At 42.4% G+C, this 17,060-nt stretch overlaps 1 pseudogene; it reads right to left on the minus strand.

Moving 5' to 3' along the window:
- Window positions 1-3,037: 3,037 nt before the first annotated feature.
- On the minus strand, window positions 3,038-4,842 carry LOC123158804 (disease resistance protein RPM1-like; annotated as a pseudogene).
- Between the last annotated feature and the right edge of the window lie 12,218 nt (window positions 4,843-17,060).

The raw sequence follows: 17,060 nt of genomic DNA on the forward strand, positions 1-17,060 counted from the left end.
TATCCAATTTTATTACCTTGCAATTTATTCATAGTGTTATTCTCGCAAAGTACTCATAGTTTTATTCTTGCAAAATAATTTCATACTTGTTCTAGGTAAAGCAAACATTGAAGTGTTCGTAGAGTTGTATCGGTGGTCGATAGACCTTGAGGGAATATTTGTTCTACATTTAGCTCCTCGTTGGGTTCGACACTCTTATTTATCGAAGAAGGCTACAAACGATTCCCTATACTTGTGGGTGATGGCTGCTTGAACTACGTCGGTATTTCCCCAAAGAGGAAGGGATGATGCAACACAGCGACGGTAGGTATTTCCCTCAGTGATGAGACCAATGTTATCAAACCTATAGGAGAACCAAGCAACACAACATAAACAACCCCTGCACACAAATAACAAATACTCGCAACCCGGCGTGTTAAAGGGGTTGTCAATCCCTTCCAGGTAACGGTGCTGGAAATAGGCGAGAAGACGTGATAAAATTGTAATAGATAGGATAAATAGATCCCAAATGAATTAAAGTGCAGCAAGGTATTTTTGTATTTTTGGTTTAATAGATCTGAAAATAAAAGCAAAGGAAAATAGATCGCGAAGGAACACTAGTGCAGAACCGGGCTATAGCCCCGGTTCGTAAGGGTGGGGACTGAAGGTCCCCCCCTTTAGTACCGGTTCGGCCCGAACCGGCGCTAACGTGCCACCACGTGGCACGAGCCAGGCCCGGGTGCGTGTAGGACATTAGTACCGGTTGGTAACACCAACCGGTACTAAATGTTTGAGGGTGTTTTGGTTTTACTTTTTATTTTTTCTTTAATTTTATGTTTTCAATTTAATTTAGTGATTGTTTTACATTATAATGAGTTGCTAAATCATTAGGTGAAAGTATCGTAGATTAGTTTCGACTGGATGCATGTGGATCTTAGCTAAGTGATCAAGTATACGCCGAATCCATATTATACTTGATCACCTAAGTGTATAATATGGATATGGCATATACTTGATCACTTATAGCTGAAACTAATCTGCTGTTTCTTTCATAAATGATATAATAACTCATCATCATCATATTAATATAAAAACTCTTGCATCATATCATCACCAACAACAGTATACTAGCTAGCTAACAATCATCATAGTCGTCATTAGCACTATTTAATCATCATAGTCATTACCGCTATCTAATCACCACCAACACTACCTTAAAGAAGAAACATTCACTTGTACCAGAAGCAAAGATATCATCGAGTTCAACATGGTCATGATATTATAAGCGTTCATAACACCACAAAAGCAAATCACTCTTTGAGATTAAGTTCAGGACGAAGAACACAGACATGAGAGGACAAGTACTAAGAGCATGAACTAGCTAAATCACTCCTGCTGCTCTCTCTCAGGTAAAATAGCATAAAACATGTATAGCTCTCCTGATTCATCATACTGGAGCATGCAGATGAACCTGTCTACTAATTGTGGGCTGCGCTTCTGATTGCTGCCCCCTAGTACTTCTCTGGGATCGTCAACAATTTTGCTCCAATCTTTCACTATTAAGCATTTATCGCTTTTAGAAATCCTGAATGCACTCATGTGCAATGTAGGATATCTTGGTCGTAAGCTAACCATTGACATGCGACTTTTAGTCTCGATCCACTAAGGCACAACTGTCATCGAGAGTCCCTGTTGAAGAACATCGTATAGTAATTAATATACTTAGCAATGAAAGTTTAGCTTCAAAAATAATGTATGCAAAAGATGCAGTGAGGACAAATAATAAAAATCTTACCATCTCTCCTAAATAGATGTGACCGTAGTTCAATACTATCACTATTGGTCACACGTTTTGAGTAATAACATTTCTAAGTGCAGGAAGAAAATTTGTCTTGACGGTATGAAGATCCTCAAGCTATGAAACATAATGACTTATCTCCTCGCAGTTTAGTTCAGCTCCGGGACAGTAGTAGGTCCTGTCTATCAAGCGCTGGACATGTTTGCTTGAACGGAAATAAGCAATATCAAAGACATAAATATGGTTGAGAAACTCACATAATGGTAGAACTGGAGGCGTCTGCACATCGACCCAGATGTCTCTATTACCTTCAATATCATCTTCCGGACGAATATCAAAGGTGATAAACATAACCAAATCTGGCAACTTGAAAGTAATGGTAAATATTATACTAGTTCTTTGTATCATGTCTTTCACTTCAGAGGGGTGCAACCAGTTTTCATTCCTAGTGTCTAGAAACTAAGGGTTGCCCCCATGATTCATGTCTTCCTCTGGTTGATTGCTCAAAACAAATTAATAACTAGGGACAATCTTAGGAAAAGACACATTATGAAGCTACTTGAATGTGTTTTTTGTGAGGAGCATGAATCCATCACACATCTTTTTTTTTTAGTGTGTGGTGGCAACATTTGTGTGGTCTTTCATCAGAGTACAGTTTCACGTGGATGTTGGAGAAAACTTTGAATCTGTAGCTAGATTTTGTGTTTCCAACAACAAAAACTCTGCTCTGAACACCGTTACTTCTACTGCTTTGTGAGGGCTTTCGAATTGTAGAAGCTCTATGATCTTTGACAACACTCTCTGGACTTCTTTCAAGCAGGTCTTGAGGCTGATCTTAAGGATGATAAAATCATGTACTGTTCTCAGTACAGCTGACCAGGTTTCTTCAACGTCCTCTACTACTCACAAGTGGCTGAGATGGTGTGCTGATGAAACTACTACCAAGGACTCCTGGCACCAACTCAAGATCTCTGACGGGTGCTGCTAGACGCCTCCTCACAAGAAATGTGATCCTGAAGACAAAGTGACGCTGCTCAGCCCGACGTTGATACTGGGAGCCTGCTGGTCGCCGCAAGCTGTGATGGCACCGCCTCTGAAGACGGTGAAATCAACGCTCCCCCCGCATACACGTGATCTGTAGTTTCCCTTTCCTCCCATCCTTGTCGACGGATGTAACAAACTGTAGGATCGAACCTTAGTCTCCTAGTTTCGATGTTGAACTACCCCACCCAGTGCGTTGATGTAATAACTCCGATGGTTTCATTGATGAAATGGAACTGGGGAGGGGCCTCCATGTTCTTCAAAAAAAATCAGCATGTTAAGGCCCAAATACCACAAATTGAACAAATTGAATACCTCAGTTGGCAGCATCTTGATACAAGTACCTTGTAGATCCAATGTTGACAACAAGTTTGAGGTTTCTATGATAGGCCTCAGAAATCAATATTAATATACCTGTAAAAAACATGTATTGAACGGACATGTGTTGCATCAGATTCACTCAGTTGGTGAAGGTTACCACTCTGGATTGATATGCGACGACAGCGCTCTATATAGAATGCATTGGAGCCATCATACACTTTACCAAAGCATTCTTCACCAGCTTTCAAGAGGGCAAAAAGGTTTAAGACATCATGCATCTGGAAACATTTCAACCGCCCATTATAATTCCTCTCAACTACCTGCAGTAGGCTTCGGTTCACAAGTTCAGTCAAGTACCACTTTTCCTTCATGAATCCAGCAGCAATCCAAGCCTCGTTATTATCCTCCTCTTGATGGAATAATCTGCTAGGAATAGTGCACAATGTAAGAAACAATTCTTCAAATCATACGGAAGGTCCTCCAAGCTGATTTTTAGAATTGTCTCAATATGAGGCATCACATTTTTTACCAACTGGAGCTCTAGCCCATCATATACTTTTTTTTTCATTCTGCAGAAATTTGACCTTTTCTAGATAGCAGGCTGCCTATACATACTATAGCAATAGGCAACCTATCACACTTGTTGACAAATTTCCAAGCCAAGCTCAGAAATTCTGGTGGACACTTTGTGTCAGCATCATTCCAACAAGCTGATTTGTAGAATAACTCCCAAGAGTTATCTTCTTCAAGTGGTTCCATATGGATTGAAGACATATATTAGTTGCCAATAATGAAACTTCATCTTTTCTTGATGTGATAAGAAGTCGACCACTAGATGGAAAGACGGTCCTTATCTCTGCCCACACATCAGTACTCCAAACATCATCTAGAATTAAGATGTATCTTTTACCTTGGAGGTACTCATAGATGGTCTCAGCTAGGCTTCTGATCTCCATGTTAGGAACATTAACTGGTATGCCAAATTCTCTAGCAATGTCCTTCAGCAAGTCCTGAACATGATAACTCTCTGATACAGTTACCCATGCAACGACATCGAAGGATACTTTTATTGTTTTGTACACATGAGCAACCAAAGTTGTTTTCCCAACACCTGGCATGCCCCACACAGTGGTAATCTCGCTTCTTTCCTCCTGCATATCACCTGTCAGCCATTGTATTAACTGTTGCTTGTGCTCAGCAATCCCTACAAGGTCCTCATCCCTTGTGAAATTGAGAACTTGGTTGGCATGAACAACATCATTTCTGCCGATTTCTGGCATGGCGTAGTGCTCCTTCCTCTGTTTAGCCACTTGAAGCCTGCCATTGATATATTTCAGCTTCTGAGCAAGTGTGCGCCAGGTCTTGACATGCTTGATCCTCTTCTTCATCTTGGCAGCAAACCCTCCATGCTTGTCCTCCAACTTATAGGTGAACTCATCGACAACATCTTCGATCTAGGAAGGAAATCCCCTGATCCTCTCAACAAAGAGGCCAGTTGTCTCATCGGTGTCCTTGAACCGCTCTGCCCCTTTAAGATAAGCCTGCATACTCTCAAGCTCCTCCTTGGCTTCACGAATCTCACCAAAAAGACCTCTGAGGGTAGAGCCTTCACTGCAAAGCAGCGATACGCCATAGGTTGCTGCCTCTTTCCCCAAGGCTGCACCCAGCTTGCCGATTAGTAAACCAACAATTGCTTCGGCCATGGCAGTATTGGTGGCTCAGAGCCGAGTTACAATCTGAGTGCTCTTGCGTGTGTGTTTTCGGGGTTGGGGATTGGGTGAAGGGAGGAAGTTGCTGCCGCTACCATTGACATTTGTGCGGATGAAAGCACAAGTGGTCAAGCCAAGTGTGAACTCCGCCAGTACTAATTGCTCTGTTCTCTGTTGCTTGGCTGCTTGCATCTGTATCTGGTACTGCTAATTGTGTGGTGTGGTAGAATGGATTGAGCTAGCAACTAGTGATGATTGGTGTTGGCAACAAATGGAGATCTTGTATGGGAGCACAGCGCGGCCCTCCATACAGCTTCTGCAATTAAGACAGCAAATATTTTCAACTTCCACAAAAAAATAATTTAACATTACTATTAGTGAAGCGTTCTTTTACAGTGACTAATAGTGAAGTGGAAACAAGGCTAGCCAAGCTAAGGTGAAATCCAGGTAGGAGTACGAGAGGCAACAAAAACAAGCAAGAAAGCTTAATTAGCAAGGTGTAAGTAAGGATGGCAATGGATAGGGTATGGGCAGGGTAGAGCAATACTATACCCATACCCGTATAGTCAATGGGTACAAAATTCTACCCATACCCGTACCCACGGGTATAAAACTTTACCCATACCCATACCAGACGGGTACCCATACCCATTGGATACCCAACAGATAGAACAAACAGTACACAAGTTGTTCATAATTTTACACTCATTCATAGCACATTTGACAAAAAAACAAATATCTTAGCTCAATAACAAGTAGATGGGTACAAGACTACAATCAAAATTTAGAAATCACAACATACTCATAAGTCAATAAGAGTATACGAGTCACATGAAAAACTAATGATTAATTGATAACAACTTAACATTAATTTTATAAGTGGGCAGGGTATGGGTATACCCGCGGGTACAAGGCTATACCCATACCCTACCCGTTAAGTCATGGGTAGGGTATGGGCACTACCCATGGGTATAAAAGTGTGCCCATACCCTACCCATGCGGGTATGGTACCCGCGGGTACCCGTACCCATGGGTAAAATTGCCATCCTTAGGTGTAAGTAACTATGTAAGGAGACAAATTAATCTTGGACTGCCGCACAAACGGAAGATACACATACTAGCAATTTAATATTCAGTAAGATTTTAGTAAGACCTATTGGACACTTAGCCTAACACTGACCCTACGCCTTAATCCTAATTTTAACGCACCTCTGAATTTTCCATCTACACATGTGGATTTTTCATCGCTTATGTGCCACACTTACTTTTCATCAGTTAGCTACAAGATTCTCTACATACAACCATACAGGCAAAGCAATTTATTAACATAACTACAAGATTCTCTTCTTTAGGTATATCAATTTTCAAACAGGTAGCATCAGCTAAGAGTCTATAATCTACTCCGTCCATCCCGTAATAACATCTTATATTATGGGACGGAGGAAGTACTTTCCAATTCCTGAAGAACGGGGAAAAGAAGCAATAAGTTTAATTGGCAACAAAATTAACCTTTGAGCTTGATGGATGCCCTGTTCATTCAGATCCGGTACCTAATAGGACAAGATTCTGTACATTTGTTTCGACAAAGGGTGATATTTATTGGAGGTAAATACATTATGAGTCATAGAACTTACACACGGCGGTCAGTTTGGTGCACAAACTTGTAAAATACGTGATCCTAGTCATCAAACTTGCGCGAGCGTGCAAATACGGTCATATTTCGCGTACGCATGTGTATCTGCTGCCTTAGTGGCACGCTAGCGTGGCCAGGGCCCGCTGTCAGCTACTGCGCCCCTACGTGCATGATAGATTTGCATAAAAGCCCTCAACTTTTTTTCTATTTATGCAAGGGACCCCAAATAAATGAAAAACAAATGGGACGAGTGTGTTTCTAACCCAGGACCAGCTTGCTAGTAGCCTCGCACGCACTGCCATCAGACCAATGATGATTCATATTCAATTCACACGACCATATTTAGTATCCTTCAACAAGGATCAAATAATTAAAGATGAAATATATAACCAAAAATGGTAGATCCGTGGTTCTATATTGTGACCTCGTGGTCGCTCGTGCCTGAGCTAACAAACCGACTAAGACGACCCAGTATCATATACGGATAAACATTCTTTATATTCCCATCTCTTTTGTTGTATGTAAGAAAAGAAATTATATTCTGATGTTTGTGGCAGTCAAAATAAAATCAATGTACCTGAAATTTTAAAAATTGTATAAAAATTATAAAAAATATTTTCACGTAATTAGAAACACGAATGCTGCATTCTAAATTTTCACGCATTTCAGAAAAATGTTTGTGACATTAAGAAAAATTATAAAATCGACACAAATGTTCATGTAGTTTAAAAAGAAATCTGTACCATCCAAAAAAATTCACTCACCTTAGAATGGTCAAAGTTTCATAAATTCTTTCAGACAAATCAGCAAATTTTTTGCTTGAATTCGAATAATTATAAATTATAAAATCTACATAAAAGGAAGTATAGTGCAGATGAATGTACATAAATTCTTTTGGAAAATCAATGATTTTTTTCTAAATTTGACTAATTTTAAATTTAAGAATCCAGATAAAAGGAAATATAGTGCATAATGAATGTACATAAATTGTCAGAAAATCAACTTAATTTAAAAATCTAGATAAAAGAAAATACAGTGTAGAATGAACGTGCGTAAATTCTTTCGGACTAATCAACGAAGTTCTGTATGAATTCAAAAAGTTTAAAATTTGAAAATATGGATATAAAAATATTTGTTAGAATGAACGTATGTAATTATTCCGGACAAATCAACAACTTATTTTTGAATGGATTGAAAAAATTCGCTCATCTTTGTTTAAAAAGTAAATTTATCTCGTTTAAGGCATCAATTGTCGTCTTGTCTGGTGGTACTCTGGCTCTTCTTCTATTCGTTTATAAAAGCATCTTTTTTTTAGAATTATAAAATGCATCTTTGGTTGCTAAAAAGGGTGCATCTTTAATACGTATATTTATCCTGATATATATCTTAGTAGTTCACTATTAGGCATGAAGCATTATCTTTTTTAGGGGGCATGAAGCATTGTACGGTGTGGTGGTCACCCGCGCTAGTGCATCAGGTCATCGGGGCTAACTCTCACCCGTCCTATTTTTCTTGCTTATTTTTATTAACACTGTACAGTGACGAGTGGAACCCAGCAACGACCAGTTAAAAAAAATCCAAGGGTCTTCCTGGAAAAAAATTCACATGCACTGCCATCAGCCACTGACAGCAGGCCCTTGCCATGCTGGTGTGCCATGCAGGCAGCGGATACGTCCATGTACGTGAAATGTGACTGTATTTGCACATCCACGTAAGTTTGATGACTAGAATCACGTATTTTACAAGTTTATGCACCAAACTGAGCGTCATGTGCAAGTTCTAAGACCTCTGGTGTATTTACCTCTATTTATTGGCTCAAAATGAAGCATCAAGTCAAGATTCCGTACATAACTACCAGAGTTACTTCTCTACATAATGAGGTAGAACCAGGTAGCAGTCTATAATCCCCTTTTAAATTACTGAAATAGAAACAAGGAAAGCAAGGAAGAAGGTTAATTAGCTCCAAGTTTACCTTTCAGATCAATGGATGCCCTGTTCCGTCAGATCTGGTGCCCAATGCAGAGGGCACCCAGCAGCTTCCAGATCCGGAGGAGGAGGCGACGGGTTCAGCGTGATGGCGTCAGCGACGGCGACGGCATGGAAGATGTGTTGCCAATACGGCCAAGCTCAGCTCCTCCTCCCGTGCGGTGCCTCCGCGAGCAACAGCTCAGGCCTCAGCTACTCTCCCGCGAGTCGCCTCCCGGATCAGCCTTTCAGCTCCTCCTCTGACGCGCTGCCATGGAAACGGCAGATCCTCCTCCGGCGCATGCATCGCCCCGCCCCCAAGCGCAGCAAATCCGTGTGGAGCTACAGCAGTAGCAGGAGGCAGAGTGGCTGGGCGTAGGCGAAGGCGAAAGTCGGCGCAACGCAATAGGTGGGGGAATGACAGTTTTGATGGGCTCTTTTATAACATGTATGACTATCTTGGTTCTGTTATAAAATTGTCATGGATGTCAATACATGACAGAACACGTGGCCTATTGTGACAAACACGTATCATCACAGAAGTATATTTTTTTGTAGTGCTAGCAAGTGGCAATTGACATTATTGGATGACCCCGTGGTCGCCGTTTGGTGGCCACAGAGATCATGATATGGCATGGACAAAGGTTGGCCGAAAGAGGAGGGCGGTGCCAGTGCCCGGGCTAGTAGTATCTACTCGCCGACATTTCCTTGTGGCCGATGGAAATTCCCTAGCTTGGTCGTGGAGGTGCCAAACTGAAATGATGTTCCACACATATATGGTCGGTCTAGATCAAACTTCCCAACAGTAGAGCGGAAATAGGAGAAGATGCCTAACAATGTAGGAAACGACTTGTCCACTGGCTGGAGGAAGGTAGAGCCCTCCAAGCGTGGATTGCTTGGATTGGCCATGACAAACCGATCAAGGTCCTGTGGACTAGGACGTGCGTTCGGAGCCGGGCAGGAGGAGGACATGACCATGGCGGTGGCGGAGGTCGACCTGGAATTTCTATAGCATGGCACCATATTTTCGCGGCATGAAACAACAGTCTATTTGCATGAGAGGTGCACCATTTCAACACGTATACAATGGATACTAGTAGAATGCCCATGCGTTGCTACGGGCTACAGTGCATATCAATGAATCAAACAAATAATTAAGATCATATTGACTATCGAAGCTTATTTCTTCCTCATACGTTCGAGCATGTTCAAAAATAAAAAAGAGGCTCAACATGCTCCCAAAAATTTAACCGTCTGAATAGTCCGGGCACCCCAAATATAGACCATATGGGGGAAGGTGCTTGTGGAGACTATCCACCAAGGTATCCCCAACACGCGAGCGCAACACAAAGACCCCACCCCACGACGCACACTTCATTTTTCCTATCGAACCATCCCCTTTCCATTTGGTTTCCCATAGCCGGACATTTCACGCAGTGGCCCTCTCCTTTAATAAATGATGGCGCCCACCTCACATTCGCCATGGCGCTAACTCTCTTTCATACTGTACTTCCTCACAGACCATCAAGGAGGAGTCCTTTGCCAACCGCCTTGCTTCCCTGATCCCCTTCCCCACGTGTTTGAGTCGATCCACCACCGCCGTCAAGGAGGAGGAGTGCGCTGCCCGTGAGGCCCCTGTGTCAAGAAGGCAGGTTCAGTGTCTCCTAACCGATTGCCATATTATAACATGCAGTTTGAAGTCATGCATGACCATGAAAAAAATATGATGTCCGTTATTGGACATGCAATTGATACCCCATTGTGTCGATTATTAATTCTTAAAGCAGCCAATCAATACATTTACCCTTCCATCCTAACAAAATGTTGTATAACTTGATAAAAAAAATGAATCGCTCGCTCATATAATTTGTTGTAAAGTCATCTCTAATGGAATCAGTTTTCCACCTTTTGTGAAGTAGGGAAATTATTCTGCTCAGACATACCAACCTCATCCACATCCACATCCATTACTAACTCTTAAAGAAGCCAATCAATACATTTACCCTTCTATGCTAACAAAAAGTTGTATAACTTCATAAAAAATATGAATCACTCGCTCATATAATTTGTTTAAAAATAATCTCTAATGAAATTAATTTGCCACATTTTCTAAAGTAGGGAAATTATTCCGCTCAGACATACCGACCTCATCCACATCCACATCTGTCGCATAATATAAGTGGGAGGTCGACATGTGTCCACATAATTTTTGACCGTACAAATGAAATCCCACGTCCACATATAATCTTGCGTCAATGATAAACTTACAATCATATCCATCTAGTCTCACAATCTTTCTGCTAGTTTGAAATATACAATCAAAGGTGAAACTTATTTTTCCTTGACAAAGGGAATATGTTAATATTGTGGAGATGCCAATTACACCCAGCCTCTACAACAACGCAATGTCGTAAAGACATTACAGATGCTCACGACCAAAAGATAAAAAGAAGACGGTAAAAAAGAAATAAAAAAGGATCCCGCTACAGTGATCAATTTCTTGTAGCTGCAGCACGAACCACCACCAAGACAACACCGGAAGTCCAAATTTTCCAAATGCGACGCCTCCAAGAATGGAACAGTCGATTTGGTGAAACTCATGTTTTGCAAATCTCAAGAAACAGATATTGGCCGATTTGGTGAGGTCTACTACACCTATTACTTAATTGTGCAAGTACCCATCATACCAAGTCCATTATTGACATCTAGTGAGCCCAAAGATTAGCATACCCAGTGGCTCACTGAGCTATGGTTATCCTTTAGACACCCAAGACGCAATATTCTACAGTTCTACAGAAGAGTTGATTGTATCTAAATGGGCAGAAATTGCAGCACCTAATTTAGCCTTAGTTAACATTTCTGAAGATCAACCGTAGAAGATCCACATGCTTTAATTTATGCATTCTGATTGGAAAAAAAAATGAAGGTTCTTTTTTTTTCAATATTGACACCCGACACACACCTTAATTTTTGGAGTCCTAATATTCACATTCAATGGCATCAATACGGTCTTGGAAATTGGAAATACAGCAGTAATACAATCCTCGAACTTGGGCAACAGGTCCTGCGAGGCTGGGATACATCTCGGCATACAAATCGCATGCAACAACGCAGAACACATGTCGGCAGATGGCCCACCGTAAGACGAGTTGGTCGTTTCAGTTCCCGGTCAAAACCCCCAGTTGCAGCCCCGCGACGGCGACGCAATTCCTAGCTCCACCATTCTCCCGCATTGAGCTCCATGGGCGGCGCCAGGTGGACGGATAACCATGTCTCTGGCGACTGCGGCATTCTTGTTGCCTCTCCACCTCGTCGCCGGTGGCTCGAGCCGTAGCATCCTTGGGCAAAGGTTTTAGCAGGAGGCAGCGATAGGGAGAGCCCTGTCTCCGCCCGGCGACAGGCCATGTGCTCGCGCGGACGCCTTTCATGGAGGCGCTGGAAACAAGTATAGTGACCACATGCTAATGGCGTCTGCGTTCAGAGACGGCAACAATGCGGTGACGTCGACAGCACTTACCATCGAGAAGTGTGCAACGTCCTCCCGTCCCCTCCGAGGTGGGCATTGAGGTCTTGTGCCCTTGCAAGACCTGTGGCTGTCATTCTCGACCCCAAAGTAGTGCACCCGTGTTCTAGAGGCTTCCATGAAGTTCAAGTGTTGGCGCCGGTGGATTGAGTTCACCCATGTTCTGGGCAAGGATTGTTAGATAATAACGAGATAAAACGAGACACAAGAGACACAATTTTTACGTGGAAACCCTTGCGGGAGAAAACCACGAAACGCACGAAGGCGTATCACTATAATTGGGAGGAGTATTACATTACACGAGAGGACAAAACCTCTACGTGCTAATCTGGTGGAGATCTCTCTCTCATCTATTCTATGACTAGCTGGTACTATATAAAGGGGCAAACAACTCTCTTTTTTGGTAGACACGAAACAGAGTTGTAGTCATGCTACGTCTAGCACGGTTGGCATGCCGTAGTCCGGTAGGACTCCATCCGTAGTACAATACTTGTATGGGATTCGGAACACAATAAAAATAACACTCCACCTTGAGACGAAATCACTTACAATAATCATAGATAGCATCAACTCCTCAATTAAAGTCATCACAAGTAAACCTTGTGCCTAGAAACGTCCATAGGACTAATAAACTTCTCATGAAGTCATATTGAGCAAATCAATCAGTAGGTCGTCCAGAAAACAGCACAACTATCAACAAAGCAGACTAACAAAACTTGGTCTCCCAATAAAAGTCTGAGTCTGTGCCACTAACCTGAAAAACTGAAACTGCTCAATCATCAAATGACATAAGTCATCATATCTCCTGTGGTGCCTGAACGAGCGCATAGCTCATAGTGCAACATCTTGGTGCACATCGCATTGTGAAGAACTCATCTCACGGAATCTGAACGTGCTTCAAAACAGAAAGCACAAACCACGGCAAACAATACTCAAGCAAGGGAATATGGTACGAATGGCATCGCGTGCATCCAAAAACTGCCGACTTGTAGTGGTTAATGAAAATCCATGACATGGTTATAAACTGTCCTTGTAGAACAACGGTCGGATGAAGGAACCATCTTAACATGCAATGGAGTTTCAACTCTGCAATAGACCCCTCTTGAAAGAGCAAAGATAACTGAACTACACTTGAAACTTAACAGCGCTAAATGTTGTAGTATCTCGCAGAAACAAATCAATCTCCTTCTTGCACCTCAACTGATTCTCATCACGAACATGAATATCAAAACAAAACCTTCACATGCATAACAGCAAAATACTATGGAAAGAATAGAGTATATGCTGGCTACCAATAGGCTTAATAATTACCTCCTCCATACCATTTTTTTCTTGATAACTGAATTGTGTTCTTCAAATAACTGCAGCAATATTGCATCCATTATCCCGACGGACCGCAGCGACGGACAGCGACGGACAGAGAACAAAATCTGAACTAATACTGTAGCCTCCACGTGATGAACAACAGCAGCAGTACTACCACGGAGGACTTGAAATCAATCGATCTCGGAGAACGAGCTGATTTTTTGGAATTACTCACGTACTAGAAGCGAGTATACCAAAGATTGATTGACTGGGTCTTCACGTGGAGATGTAGCAGCTTGAACCCGGAAGCCTCTGGACTTGAAGCAACCAACATCTGCAACTCGGCGGAACGGCCAGGGACAGCTCGATTGATGCACTAGCAGCGGCAGATCACGCACCAGCGACGCTGCGTGTGAGCGAGAGCAGCGGATTTCGATCGGCTCAAACTTCCATAGGTCTCGGCTACTTGCAACGCAGATAAATCACCCCGTGGAGCAGACCTCGTCACGGACTCCGCTTGACGACGTGCGACTTGACAGCGACGCACCAGATATCAATCTGCCTTCGGAAACACGGATCGCGTGCGGCGGCGCGCACGGAACCCTGATATCTCTCGATCTAAAATCTCGTATCTGGAACCTCAGCTCTGTATACCACTTGTTAGATAATAACGAGATAAAACGAGACACAAGAGACACAATTTTTACGTGAAAACCCTTGCGGGAGAAAACCACGGACGCACGAAGACGCAATCACTATGATGGAGGAGTATTACAAGCACGAGACGACAGGCCGTCTGAGGTGCGACTACATGGGGTATATAAGAGGGCAATACATGAGAGTCCTTGGAGGACAAGTAAACGAGTTGTACTCGTACACGTCGACGTCAACGCAAAGGCCCACACCAGTTGTACTACGTCTAGTCCAACATGGTATAATTTGGATCACAGTTTAACAAGGATGGCTCTGTCTAGTTTGTTGTCGTGTAGTGAATTTGTGAGCCGTGTCTTGTTAGTTGAGTGAACTTGGACGTGAGCTGCTGAATGTGTAGTGAGCTTCATTGCTGAGTGAGTTTACAGGTGTTGAAATTATGTGTAATTTGAAATTTTGTATCTAAGTTGATGTGTAGTGAACTTCAGTGCCATTGAAGTGCAATGTGCTAGTTGTTGTGGAATCACAGGATTAAAGGTGGTTGCATGAACAATATTTTGATAACATATTGATAGCATTTTTTTGAATTCTCAGAGAGGAACATACTAAGTTTTAGATAGCGCGCTATAGCGGCGCTACATGCATCCTTACTGTGGTGTGCTACACGAAGCTCGATTTCACGTACGAAGAGTTAGCGTGCTAATAGCGCGCTAAATGTCACTTAGCGCTAAAATTGAGCCTCTAGCGTTAGCGTCCCGCATCTCCGACCTAAAATTTTCGGTCCAAAATGAAATCGCTACGCGGGCCAAAGCCCAGGCCTACCAATAGTCGAATACCCCCAACCCTCCTCTCGAGCCAAACCCTATCCCCACTCCCGTCCTCATCTCAAACAGGAACCATGGTGGCGGCCGACCAACGACCAACCATGGCGATGGCCTCGAGCTGACACTCCGGCGACTGACCTTCCTCGCCACTCCCTCCCAGCGACGGCGTATTCCACCAGGCGACGCGGCTCCCGGACGTTTCCTCTCGGCTGCTCCCTCCTGCCACTTCCTCTGCTGACGGCGACGACCGCATCCACAAGGCGACGGAGCACCCCGCGGCGATGGTGTCCACTAGGTGACCATGAGCCAGCAAATCCCGTCAGCAGGTAAGCTCATCTATCATCTGTTATCTCTTCTTGTGGATGCTTGTACTACTATAGGAAAATGGTGAATAGCTGAATGCTCAAGATTCGCAATAAAAATGAATCTGCTGAAGTTTTCAGTTATATACAGAATACAAATACATTGAAAGTTTATTTGCTACTGATGTACATTTTTCTATCACGTACTTTGGATTGCCTTAATCTGCCTAAACAAAAACTAATTTTATTTTGTTCGCTTCTTTTTGCATAGGTGTTGGTGGCTCAAGCACTGCCTCAGTAGCAGCACCTGCACTCCCTCAAGCTGCCACTACATTTGGCTGGGTACTTTCTGAACCCCTACTATTATTATCCAAACAAGGTTGTGATAGAGAGGGATGGATCATTTAGAGCAGCCATGGTCCATTGCATCACAAGGATGATTGAAGATCAAAAAACTCAAGATGAGCTTATTGATGAACTCGACAAATACGAGGCGGAGGAAGATTCCTTTGGAATGGACATTGCTGTACGACAGAGAAAAAGGAAAAACTTTTCTCCAGGTGAGTGTTTGCTGAAATCTTGTGATGTTATTTCATAACACTTCCTCTGTTTCCCCTCTTTGTACTTGCCTAACTGATATAATGTTTCAATGTCTTAATGCAGCAAAATGGTGGCTGAATTATGGCACATGAGTCTCCCTCGGCCCTTGCTGACTTGGATTAATTGGATGGTTGGGTGTACCACTTTTGTTGTTTCAAAGTGTGCTGGTGGTATGTTGTTATGTTGCTATGTCAAGTTAGTTGGCTGAACTTATAAACCGGACCATCTCATGTTGTTGATGTACCACTTTTGTTATTCAAAGTGTGCTGGTGGTATGTTGCTAGTTGCTATGCCAAACTTTGCTCTGTTATGTAATGAATTGAACCATCTCCTGATATATGTCCTTATTATGTATTGTACTATATGGGGCTGTTCTTTGCATTATGACTATGAGTTTAGGACTTTCTGCTATAGTTTATGAACTGCACTATGTTATGTGGCTGTTTGCATGAGTATGGTAGGAACTATATAATACAGTATCATTTTTCTATTAACTTGGTTGTATGGTAGTTGATATATGTCCATTTTCAAGTATATATATATGTCTAGTTGATGACTGATTCTATGTTTATTTTTTCATTTTTTATTGATTTATACTGAAACGCTAAATGGGGCTTAGCACGCTATAGCTACGCTATAGCGTTTGGTCAGGCCGACGCTAAGAGGCTTAGCGCGCTATCTAAAACTTTGGGAACATATAAACTGCTCTTCTAACTAAATTTGGGCATCTATTGAGAAAATTTGGATAGAGAGGAACATATAGCTGCAATTCGGGCACACAACTGACTAAATATGGGCACATTTTGACAGCACTTCTTTGAATTTTCAGAACTGAGACAACATATAACTGAAAATGCTTGAAAGATAGCATTGTTTAACTAAAGATAACATAAAGTACACTGAATTTTCTTTAACTGAAGATAATATAATGTACATCTAACTGAATTTTGTTTGACTGAACAACATATATGTATGACTAAATCTGCATGAAACACAACATATTAACTGAAAATTCATGAAACACATTAATATATCAACAGGAGTACATATTGTACGTTGCTGCAACCACTTCATCCGGCCGTTGTATCGGGGCACCAATCCGCACAACAAACCGCCACCCGCGGTTGCATCTGGGCTGATTCCTTCCTTCGCCGTCCCCGGGGAGCTCTACAACTTGGCCTGCCGGCGATGATCACGCCACCGCCTCCAATCTTATGTTTTTTTCCTCTTCTAGCATGGTGGTCCTGCCATATGCGATTTGTACATGGAGTTGTATACCACGACCTGTTGGCCAAGTTTGAGGATAGTATTACCGCTGTATTTCCTGCTTTCAGGACTGTATTGACGCCATTCTCGAGTTCCAGGATGGTTCTGGACATCGCCACCAACTTGCAGGACCATACGTGCAT

This window comes from Triticum aestivum, chromosome 7B, assembly GCF_018294505.1.
Source record: "Triticum aestivum cultivar Chinese Spring chromosome 7B, IWGSC CS RefSeq v2.1, whole genome shotgun sequence".
In the NCBI taxonomy this organism is placed as follows: Eukaryota; Viridiplantae; Streptophyta; class Magnoliopsida; order Poales; family Poaceae; genus Triticum; species Triticum aestivum.